Source organism: Cervus canadensis, chromosome 10, assembly GCF_019320065.1.
Source record: "Cervus canadensis isolate Bull #8, Minnesota chromosome 10, ASM1932006v1, whole genome shotgun sequence".
Classification (NCBI taxonomy): Eukaryota; Metazoa; Chordata; class Mammalia; order Artiodactyla; family Cervidae; genus Cervus; species Cervus canadensis.
The window spans coordinates 843,327-853,277 of record NC_057395.1 but is presented as its reverse complement, the minus strand read 5'-3'; positions in this window follow the sequence as shown (position 1 = coordinate 853,277).

Here is a 9,951-nt window from a genome sequence, read left to right as displayed (position 1 = left end):
AACCTATTCGTTTAAATTTAATTCCCGCTTTTTGCTCCACTTGGACTAACTGATATTCTTCTTTGTGCTGGTAAAAGCAGATGCAAAGCCCGGTTCTCCCAGCTCTCTCTCTCTTTCTCTCTCTACCTGTTCGCCCAGAACAATGAATGTAGGACTCAGCATCCTTTGGTGGAGAACTTTGAACAACCAGATCAACCTCGGGGATGTCTAACCCACGTGCAGCAACATTGGTTGCAACCAAAACTCCAAAATCACCATTTCCAAAACCCTTCAGGGTGATTTCCCTTTAGAACTCTTGGTGGAAATCAAATGGAAAATGGCAGCTGAGAGACAGAATGAGATATCTTAGATTATGTCATTTTGATCTCATTGTAGTGTGGCTCAAACAAGACTAAACAATGGACCCACGCTTTAAGTTCATCAGTTAGCTTTTGTCTTCCAAAGTTGCATATTTCACTTCTGAATTCAAGCCAGTGGTTTTCCAAATGTTTTTGTACTCAGGATGGAGGCAATGTGCAAAAAGGAAAAGTTGTACCCAAATATTTCATTATTATTAAAAATCACGCATAACAAAGGCACCAGAAGCCCTTCTTTTAATTTGGTAAATTGTTAATTCCATAATATTATAAGTGTTGAGTATATTTATTAGACTTCTTGAGTGTCAGCCTTTCCCTGAGTTGGGAAGCCATATTTACTTCTTCCTACTGCAAAGTAAAAGGGCACAGCATCTTCTGGTCAGGAGTGGACAGGGTCTGGGACTGCCAGACATCAGAGGTGTAGAATTTCTGACTTGCAAACTCCTGAGGGTAATTGCTAATTCTCACCAAGGGGGCCAGAGTGTATGGATTTTTGTCTCTTTATAGAACAGAGTTGAGAGACTGTTGCCATGCACACTGCTTGAACTTTTTAGTACAATCATTTAATTTACTAATGTAACTCCCATGAATTAGTCTATTTTTGCATGTACACTCTCATCACTGAGAGTCCAGAGGAAAAACTGTCTTTGGCCTGAAAAGATATGTGCCTTGCATTCTGAGATACACACACACAAAGCTGAGTTTCCCCTTAATGCTGGTATTTCCTCCTGTCCACTTAAACCCAGAACATTTGAACTGGAGGTATCTTTTTTGTTTAATAATGAGTCTATTTATTTATATCTGGCTGTGCTGGGTCTTGGTTGCTGTCCGGGATTTTCTCTAGTTGCTGGGAGTGGGGCTACTCTTCTTGGTGGTGCACAGGCGTCTCATTGTGGTGGCTTCTGTTGTTGTGGAGCAAGGGCTCAAGGGTGCAAGGGCTTCAGTAGTTGTGGCTCCTGGGCTCTAGAGCACAGGCTCAGTAGTTGTGGCACAAAGGCTTAGTTGCTCCAAGGCATGTGGGATCTTCCCGGATCAGGGACTGAACCCATGTCTCCTGCATTGGCAGACAGATTCTTTACCACTGAGCCACCAAGGAAGCTCTGGAAGGATCTTTAAAAGAGACAGTTTAACCCAACTCCTCCAAGTGCTCCAAGGTCACACAGCAGAGCACTTGAGTTCCAAACCGACACTTACCTCAGGATGGGGCCTGGTTGACATGATCTTGGCGCCCCTCTAAACACCCATTTAACAGACCATCGTGGACCTAAAAAATTCACATACAATCTTTATTTTCTGCAGCTCATCTGAAGTCTTGGAGAAAGGTTTTCATTACCTTGAGTCATGGTGGAATCTAGTACTTTAATTTGCTTAAGTCCCATGAAGTTCAAAGGTTACAAGTGGAAGAGGGATGAAAGATTACAGGGGCCTCTTTTCTCAATCCTTTTAAGTCCACAAAGTTTACACAGGGAAGACACACAATGATGATCAATGGCACCGAGCCGCCACTCACCAGCTCTGACACTTTGTTAGGAATCTGTGCCCAGGATAAGGCACAAAGAAGTGTTGGGAACCAAGATTGAAGATTTCCTTTCAAGACGAGATAAATCTTTACATTTGGAGTATTTAATGTATTGAACTAGATGTAAGCTTCCAACACCAATTGAGGTCTTCTAAGAGCAAATGGGTTATGTTGCATTTGACAGGTTCCCTGACAAAAAGATGAGGAACTCTGCCCCAGTAGGTACCCAAGAAGCCAGGGAGAATGGTTTTCAGTTATTTGGGATTCTGGAATGTATTTTATGTCTACCTTTTTAGTTTGAAAAAATAAAAAGGGGGGCATGACTGGGGTCTCTGAGTTTCTGAGATGGACACTGGTACTTGATCTGATAAGGAAGATTTAATAGTTCATGGCAAAGCTTGTGTCCATCTGGGTCCAGGCTTACACTGAGTAACAAAGGCAGGTCAAGTTCAAACATGTGGGTCTGGGCAGGAGTGAACATTAGGTATCCTCCCCAGGTCTTTATGTGAGAAAGGAATGAGTCTAGAAGGCTTTTTTCTCCTGATACTTCTGATCTGTCTCCTCTTTCATCCATATCTTTTTTATTCCTGTATCAGAGAAAGAGATATCCAATTTTTTTTTTTTTTTTTGCCAAGGTCAACTCACTCAGCCTCCTGGCAAACTTGATATGATCCTACCTATGAAACCCAGTTCTATCAATTAATTCTCTTCTCCCAGCATCATTTCTCCAGCTCATTAATCCCTTCTTTTCTGACTACATTCACATTTAAGCCTGATTTGAAAGGTCAGGGGGGGCTAGAGTTATGTAAACCACATCTGAATTCTCTGTCATCTGGCAGTTGTGTGTCCTTGAACAGATCATTCTCTCTTAGTTTCCTCATTGTAAAAAGAGAATAATAATAATAAAAAAAAAAGAGAGAATAATAATAGAATCTATGCTTCAGAGTTTTTAAAAAAGATAAATGAAAATGTATACATAGTATACCTGCCACAAAATACAGGGGCTTCCCAGGTGACACAGTGGTAAAGACTGCGTCTGCCAATGCAGTAGACAAGAGAGATGTGGGTTTGATTCCTGGGTCAGGAAGATCCCCTGAAGAAGGAAATGTCAACCCACTCCAGTATTCTTGCCTGGAAAATCCCTTGGACAGAGGAGCCTGACAGGCTACAGTCCACAGGGTCTCAAAGAGTTGGACACAATTGATAAACTGAGCACATGGCACATAATATAGACTTAATAAACAGTAGTAATTGGGGGCTTTGCTATTTTATATAACTATATCATAGTACACTAATATTATTAAATCTCATCTACTACTACACAAAAATTCTCCTTTAATATATGGGAGCATTTCTTCTTCTCTACTTGAGAGAATCTGTCATAATGTTGTGATGTAACATATCTTCACTAAGTGTTCATTGAGTAAACGCAACCAACAATTTGCTACCATGATTTGGGAAGTGCAATTTGGCTTGGATGTCCAAGACTATAGCCATTTGTCCTTTTTGTGGTTTTTAAAATTTTTTCTTAATTGAGTAAGGCTTAACCTACTGAAGGCAACTTGCCAGTGTCTCAGAAGTCTCAGTGGCAAAGAAAACTGTGATCCAGGGCACTTATAAAATGTATAATTTTTGGTGCTCATGGGAACTAAAAAAGTGGGACTAGTAAGATATCGTTGGGAAGAACAATAGGAGTTTAACACACACACAGATTCCAATTTTTGCTCTTGAAAGAAGAGTGAGGCTCAGCTTTTCATTGTCTTGACTTGAATTACATTAGATAGCACCATGTGGGATCTGGAGCGCACCCTGTAGATCATCTGGCCAGGGTTTCTCAAAGTGCTTCCAAGTATGCTAACTGTTATGCAAAGAAAACAGAAGAAGTAGTCTGTGGCCAAAGCATTTGGGGGAATTTTGGCAAAAACAAAAATAAGCAAGTTCCTTTACCACAGGATTGTGAACATCCTACAGGGGACACAATGTTTAGTGATTTCCAAATTCATTTGCCCAGGGGACATCGTTTTTCAGAATATATATCAGGATTATTGTCAGGAGTGATCTGCTTCTGGCCTCTTTATTTAATAGATGTGAAAATCAATTTCCAGAAAATTAATTTGCCAAAGATTGCTTAGCAGTAGTGCACAAAGAATCTAGATATCCTTTTTCTTATCTGAAATTAGTTTTGCTGTTTATTTTTGCTTTCTTGGGGAAACAGTAAAGTTCACATATGAATAATGTCATTCTGCCTGTATTTTCTAAACAAGCTTACACTAAAAATATCACAACTAACTTTTGAGAATTAAACACATTAATAATAATGAAATGATTTTCCCATGAAATTAAGAATACAATTACTTCCAAAGTCCTATTAGGGAAATCGGTGGCTTTTTAAAATTTTTTTAACTAGACTTCCCCAAACAAATTTCTTTGATGTTTTACTCATTATTTTTATAATTAGGCATAAAACAATTCATGCTTTATCCGTAATTTAGCAGATCCTTTTGGTTCTTTCCAAATAAGATTAGTCTTTCTGCATATTATAGATAAGCAGTCAGTCATTTGTGACATAAAGCTCTTCCTAAAAATAATTAAGTTTGCTATGTGAAATTTAGAATTCCTCAAACTGATAGAAAGAAATAATCAAAAAGTCATAAGAAACGTAAAAATCTGCTGTCAATGTGATGAAACTAAGAGTGTGAAAATCAAGTTATAGTATTTCACTCACTGCAAGACTAATTCTCTAGCTGCACGATTGTCAGTCCTTTAACCAAGAATTGCTAATGGCCACTAGTTTTTCACTAGATTAAAAAAAAAACACAGTTTAGATTTTTTTTAAAAGACAGCTTAGTATCTTTAAAGAAAACAATTGTGCATTGTCATCATTGATGTTCTAAGCGTATTGATCACAGGCCACTGAAGCAGGTGATAAGTATCTTCACATGTATTGGTTTCACCACACATAAAAGCCAATGACTGGAAAATCATCAATGGAACTGGCAAGTGATAAAGGCTACTTGGGCCTTTGTTACGGCAACAGGAAGTAGACTTTCATTGCCTTTTCCTCCTTTGATTATGAAAGACAATCTTCATCCATTGTTGGAAGCACACAGGTCACCTTTCCAAGCACTGATGCTAATGACCAGAGCCTGGAGGGGCCAGTGGTTCCTTCAGACACGTGAAGGGAATGGACACTCAGTTACCTGAAAAAGCTTTTGTTCTTCCCTGGAAAGCTCTACCATTACTTGTAAATGAGTGATGCCCAGCTACCTAAGCTAAAAAGTATCTCTTAAATTTTCAAATAAACATTTGACAGCCGGAGGAAAGCTGTTACATCTGCACTGTTGGCTGGGGAAAATGACTTAGACATTCTTGGGTTTCTGAGAGTGTTTAGAATTCGTATTTGTTTAGAGATTTTTTGAAGTAAATGTGCCAGAAAAATGTGTGTCGAAGAACAGAACTTGAGATCTGAGGTATGAGAAGGTTATGAGCCTTATGACTTAATACGCTGGCCACTGACCAACAAATTACTTCATCTATCTTTAAGTCATCTTCTGAATGTGCACCCGAGTGGGCCAGGTGGCTATTTTCGATGCGGTAGCCCTGGTTAGGCTGTTCCTGAATCTCCAAATGAACTAGAGGCAGCGCCCCATGCAGGCCCTGCACTCCTCAGCATCTCCGTTTGCTATGGTATTGGGTGCCTTGTACAGTCTCAATAAATGCTTCTTAATTGGTTGATTGATTAGCTTCTGAATTCACCCTTTAGCCTCAGCAGCTAACCTGCTCTCTCAAGTCTCAGGGCTCTCTCTAAACTCTATATTTTCCTTGTATTTAGTATTCATCTAGTGTCCCTTCAAACCATTCTGTTATTTCAGATACTGCCGTAGCAGAATTTCTAAGTACCAAAGACTATTTTTTTTTTAACAACATAGAAGGGAGATTGAGAATCATAAGTATGCTGCCAGCCCTGGAACATTTGCCTAGTGACCTAATTTCATGGGAATTTGCCAGGCCAGCTCCGTGGAAGAAATCCAGTCCTATTCCTCCAGTCTCCATGGGTTATTCAGCTGACACACTCCACAGCCAGCTTCTTCACATTGTTGTGACCTTCAGGATACTCTCCCCGGTGAATACTGCTCTATTTTAATTTTGCTACATTAAAAAAAATGATAAGAAATGAAGGTGTATTCATTTCTGTGGCTTAGACAAATCTACACAATGTAAGGAGCTTAACCCAAATGGTATTTCTTACACTGAATTATGGCAGGCACTTGTTTCCTATTACCCTAGACTTCTGTCACATGTATTTTGGATAATTCCAGAGGTTTATCAGTGTAATTTATCTGGCATGTTATCTAGACCTGTTCCGTAGGTGTTAAGTTACTGATAGTCCAACACAGAACTCCATGAACCTTCTTTTCTCTGTTTTGCTCGCTAGCTCCTTCTAAAGCCAGATGTAAAGCTTTTTTAGACATCATAGTCCATTTGACATGGTAGTGTATTGATCTGACATTCTCTTCAGAAAACTAATACCAAAGTACTGTGTGTTAGCACACTAAGAAATGTACGCTAATTCTGTTCTGTCTACAAGTTTACAACCTTTTCTGAAGAACACTCTGTACCTGTTTTGTTCTCCATCTGGAAGTACTGCAATGGCCTTTGGCCAAAAGCAATGAAGTTGTGACTTTCTTCTCTATAGTCTGCCCAGGGACATTAATGAAAGAAAAGTAAACCTACTCCATTATCCCAAATGGCTTTTTAAACAATTAGGAGATTTTAATAATAGTGTCCCACTGATCTCCCAGCTTCCCCACAGGCACTGCAGCCTTTCCGAGGTGAATAAGATGCTTTAGGAGAGAAGACCTCGCGCTCACTACCCATGACCTTCAATTCATACAAATGCTGAAAACAGCACCGGGCATCTCATTACTGAAATGGATTATCTGGCATCAATGCTTGCAGTTTTGGAGTCTAATACCATTTTGTGGTGATATCTTTCAGAAAAGAAGTGATTCAAATTTTTAAAGAGGCAGAGATTTTTGAGAAGGTTGGATCTTTGACATTTTGATTTTTTCCAAGCTGGTCCCCAAAATCAACATCCTTAAAAACTACAAACTCATAACTAGCAACTCCACTACTAAAAATGTATCCTCAGTAATTAGAATCAATAATACATGCATATATTTAAATACAAGGAGAATCACTGCAATGTTCTTTATAACACTGACATTTTGGAAGGAAATATCCAGCAATACGATAATAGTTAGACAATGGAACACACTATAGTTATCATACATATATATATATTTATAAGTGTATACACACATATACACACACTTAGTTCCCTGACCAGGGATTCAACCTGGACCCTTGGCAGTGAAAGCCCAGAGTTCTAACCACTAGCCTGCCAGGAAATTCCCTCCTCTTCTTTTTTTTTTCCTCTCTTCTTTCTTTTAAAGAAGACTTTGAAGAGGAGTGAAATGCAGTTGTCATAAAAGTGGATAAACAAACCCCGATCAGCCCCTGGCACACTAACAGGGAGGAAAAGGGAAAGAGGGGTTGCTTTGAGGAGGAAAAGGGGGCAAGTTAGCAATCTCTCTGTTTGAACGAAGAAGTGCAGCACTTCGGTGCATCTGTTCATACCCAGCCCCTTAGGGGTGATTTTTGGAGATACCAGAGGGTGGGAAAGAGCCAACAGGTTCTAAATACTATAGTGGAGAACATTTGCAAGGTGTTGGCTTCTACAAGAGTTTCCAGAAGGAATATCACACCCTACCTTCTTTCCAGTAGTCATGTATGGATGTAAGAGTTGGACCATAAAGAAATATGAGCCCTGAAGAACTGATGCTTTTGAACTGTGGTGCTGGAGAAGACTCTTGAGAGTCCCTTGGACTGCAAGGAGAACAAATCAGTCCATCCTAAAGGAAGTCAGTCCTGAATATTCATTGTAAGGACTGATGCTGAAGCTGAAGCTCCAATATTTTGGCCACCTGATGGGAAGAACTGACTCATTACAAAAGACCCTGATGCTGGGAGAGATTGAAGGCAGGAGGAGAAGGGGACGACAGAGGATGAGATGGTTGGATGGCATCACTGACTCGATGGACATGACTTTAAGCAAGATCTAGTAGTTGGTGATGGACAGGGAGGCCTGGCGTGCTGCAGTCCACGGGGTCGCAAAGAGTTGGATAAGACTGAGCCGCTGAACTGTCTTCTCAAGAAGACATGTACACACACACAGGCGACTGCATTTCAATTTCTCCTTCCTAGAGATGGGAATTTTACCCATTTACTTCACCTGTTTTTTTGTCCTTTTGTAAAAAAGAATAAGTTTCCTTTTCAAGAACAATCTGTTCCTCTCCAGCCTCTACCCTGACACCTTCCACCTCCCCAAGAACCTTGTTCTTTAGACCATTTCAGTCCTTAAGCAATAAACTGCTTGGGACTTGTGAACATTCTAGTACCTACAGACATGTTCATCTCCAGAAAAAAGAAAACAGTCTGAATTAAAAATATAAATAATTAAAATCAAATGTAATAAATAACAGAATGTGCATAAAATGTAACATGATGTCACCATTGTAAACTTAATATCCATGACCATTTCACTCCACTTGAAAACAATTTGTGAGTTGGATGTTCTCCATTTTCCAAAATCCTGACTATGCACATTGAGTGTTGATCAAGGAGACTGAATTATAAATTAGGCTGTCAGTAGCCAACTCATTTTTGAAAGCGAAATTATGAACATCCTTTAATTATTTCTTTGCGAAAAATGTACTTAGCGTGAGCAGCAGGGGCATTTTATTATATTTGATGAGAAGTTGGGAAGGACCTCCACATTTAGCTGCTGGCAGGATAGGAATCAGCCTGCCAATGCAGGGGACACGGATTTCAATCCCTAGTCTGAGAAGATCCCACATGCTATGGAGCGGCTAAACCCATGTGCTGCAACTACTGAAGCCCGTAAGCCTAGAGCCTGTGCTCCACAAAAGGAGAAGCTACCACAATCAGAAGCCCAAGCCCATCAAAGAGTGGCCCCTGCTTGCCGTAACTAGAGAAAGACTGCACATAGCAACGAAGACCCAGCTTCCAAAAAAACCGATACTGGGGCTGCTAGTCCCACTTCCACGAGCTATGTACGTATCATTCTGTACCTTTGTTCTCACTTTCTCCTGGCTCCTTTCTTGAAGCAGTTAGATGCACTTTCACACTGTAAAACTGCCGTCTATCTAACCCCCTCACATTTCATCCATTAGTCTATTCCTCTACTCCTCTTTCCAGTTTCTCCAATGTGGTCTACAGATGGTCTATATTTTCTCACTTCCCATTCACTCTTTAGCTCACAGAAACATTGTTTCTATCACAACCATTTAATGGAAATGGAGTGTCCTCACCAAAGACACCAACAACTTTGTTCTTCAATACAATTCATAAACTTCAGTTCCTTGTTTACCCAATTTCTCTTCCTTTTTCTCCAAGGAAACACAGGTGCCTTGGCTTCTGTGATATTTTTTTCTCTTGGTTTTCTTCTTACTTCTCTGGATGCTGCTTGATCTTTCGTCAGGATTCTTCTTTGTCCCTTGGATGATGGTGTTCCAGGCTTTTATCAAAGGCTCTCTCTCTCCTCCCTCAACATACTCTCCCTGGGCAAGTCCTCTGGTTCATCTACCATCTGTGTGGCAATGATTCCCAAACCTGTACCCCCAGTCAATATCTCTCTTCTAGAGTTTAGACCAATATAGCTGCTGTTTACCAGTCATCACCAATAGAATTTAGACCACAGTACACAGCGAAATTTATATTCCTCATCCCCTAGTCCTATCTCTTCTCCCTTGTGCTCCTGATATCAACAAATGGCATGAACATCAAACCCATCAGAAACTGGGCACCAGCTTTGAACACTCAGCCTTCCCCAACTGCCGTATTCAACAATCTAGAATTTCTAATTCTTGTACGTTCTGTAAATTCACTCCCTCTTCTTCATTCCCAGGGCTGATTTCTTATCTAGGCCACCACCATCATTATGTGTCTGAATTACTATAGCAGCCTCTGCCATCAATCATTTTCCCACTCTGC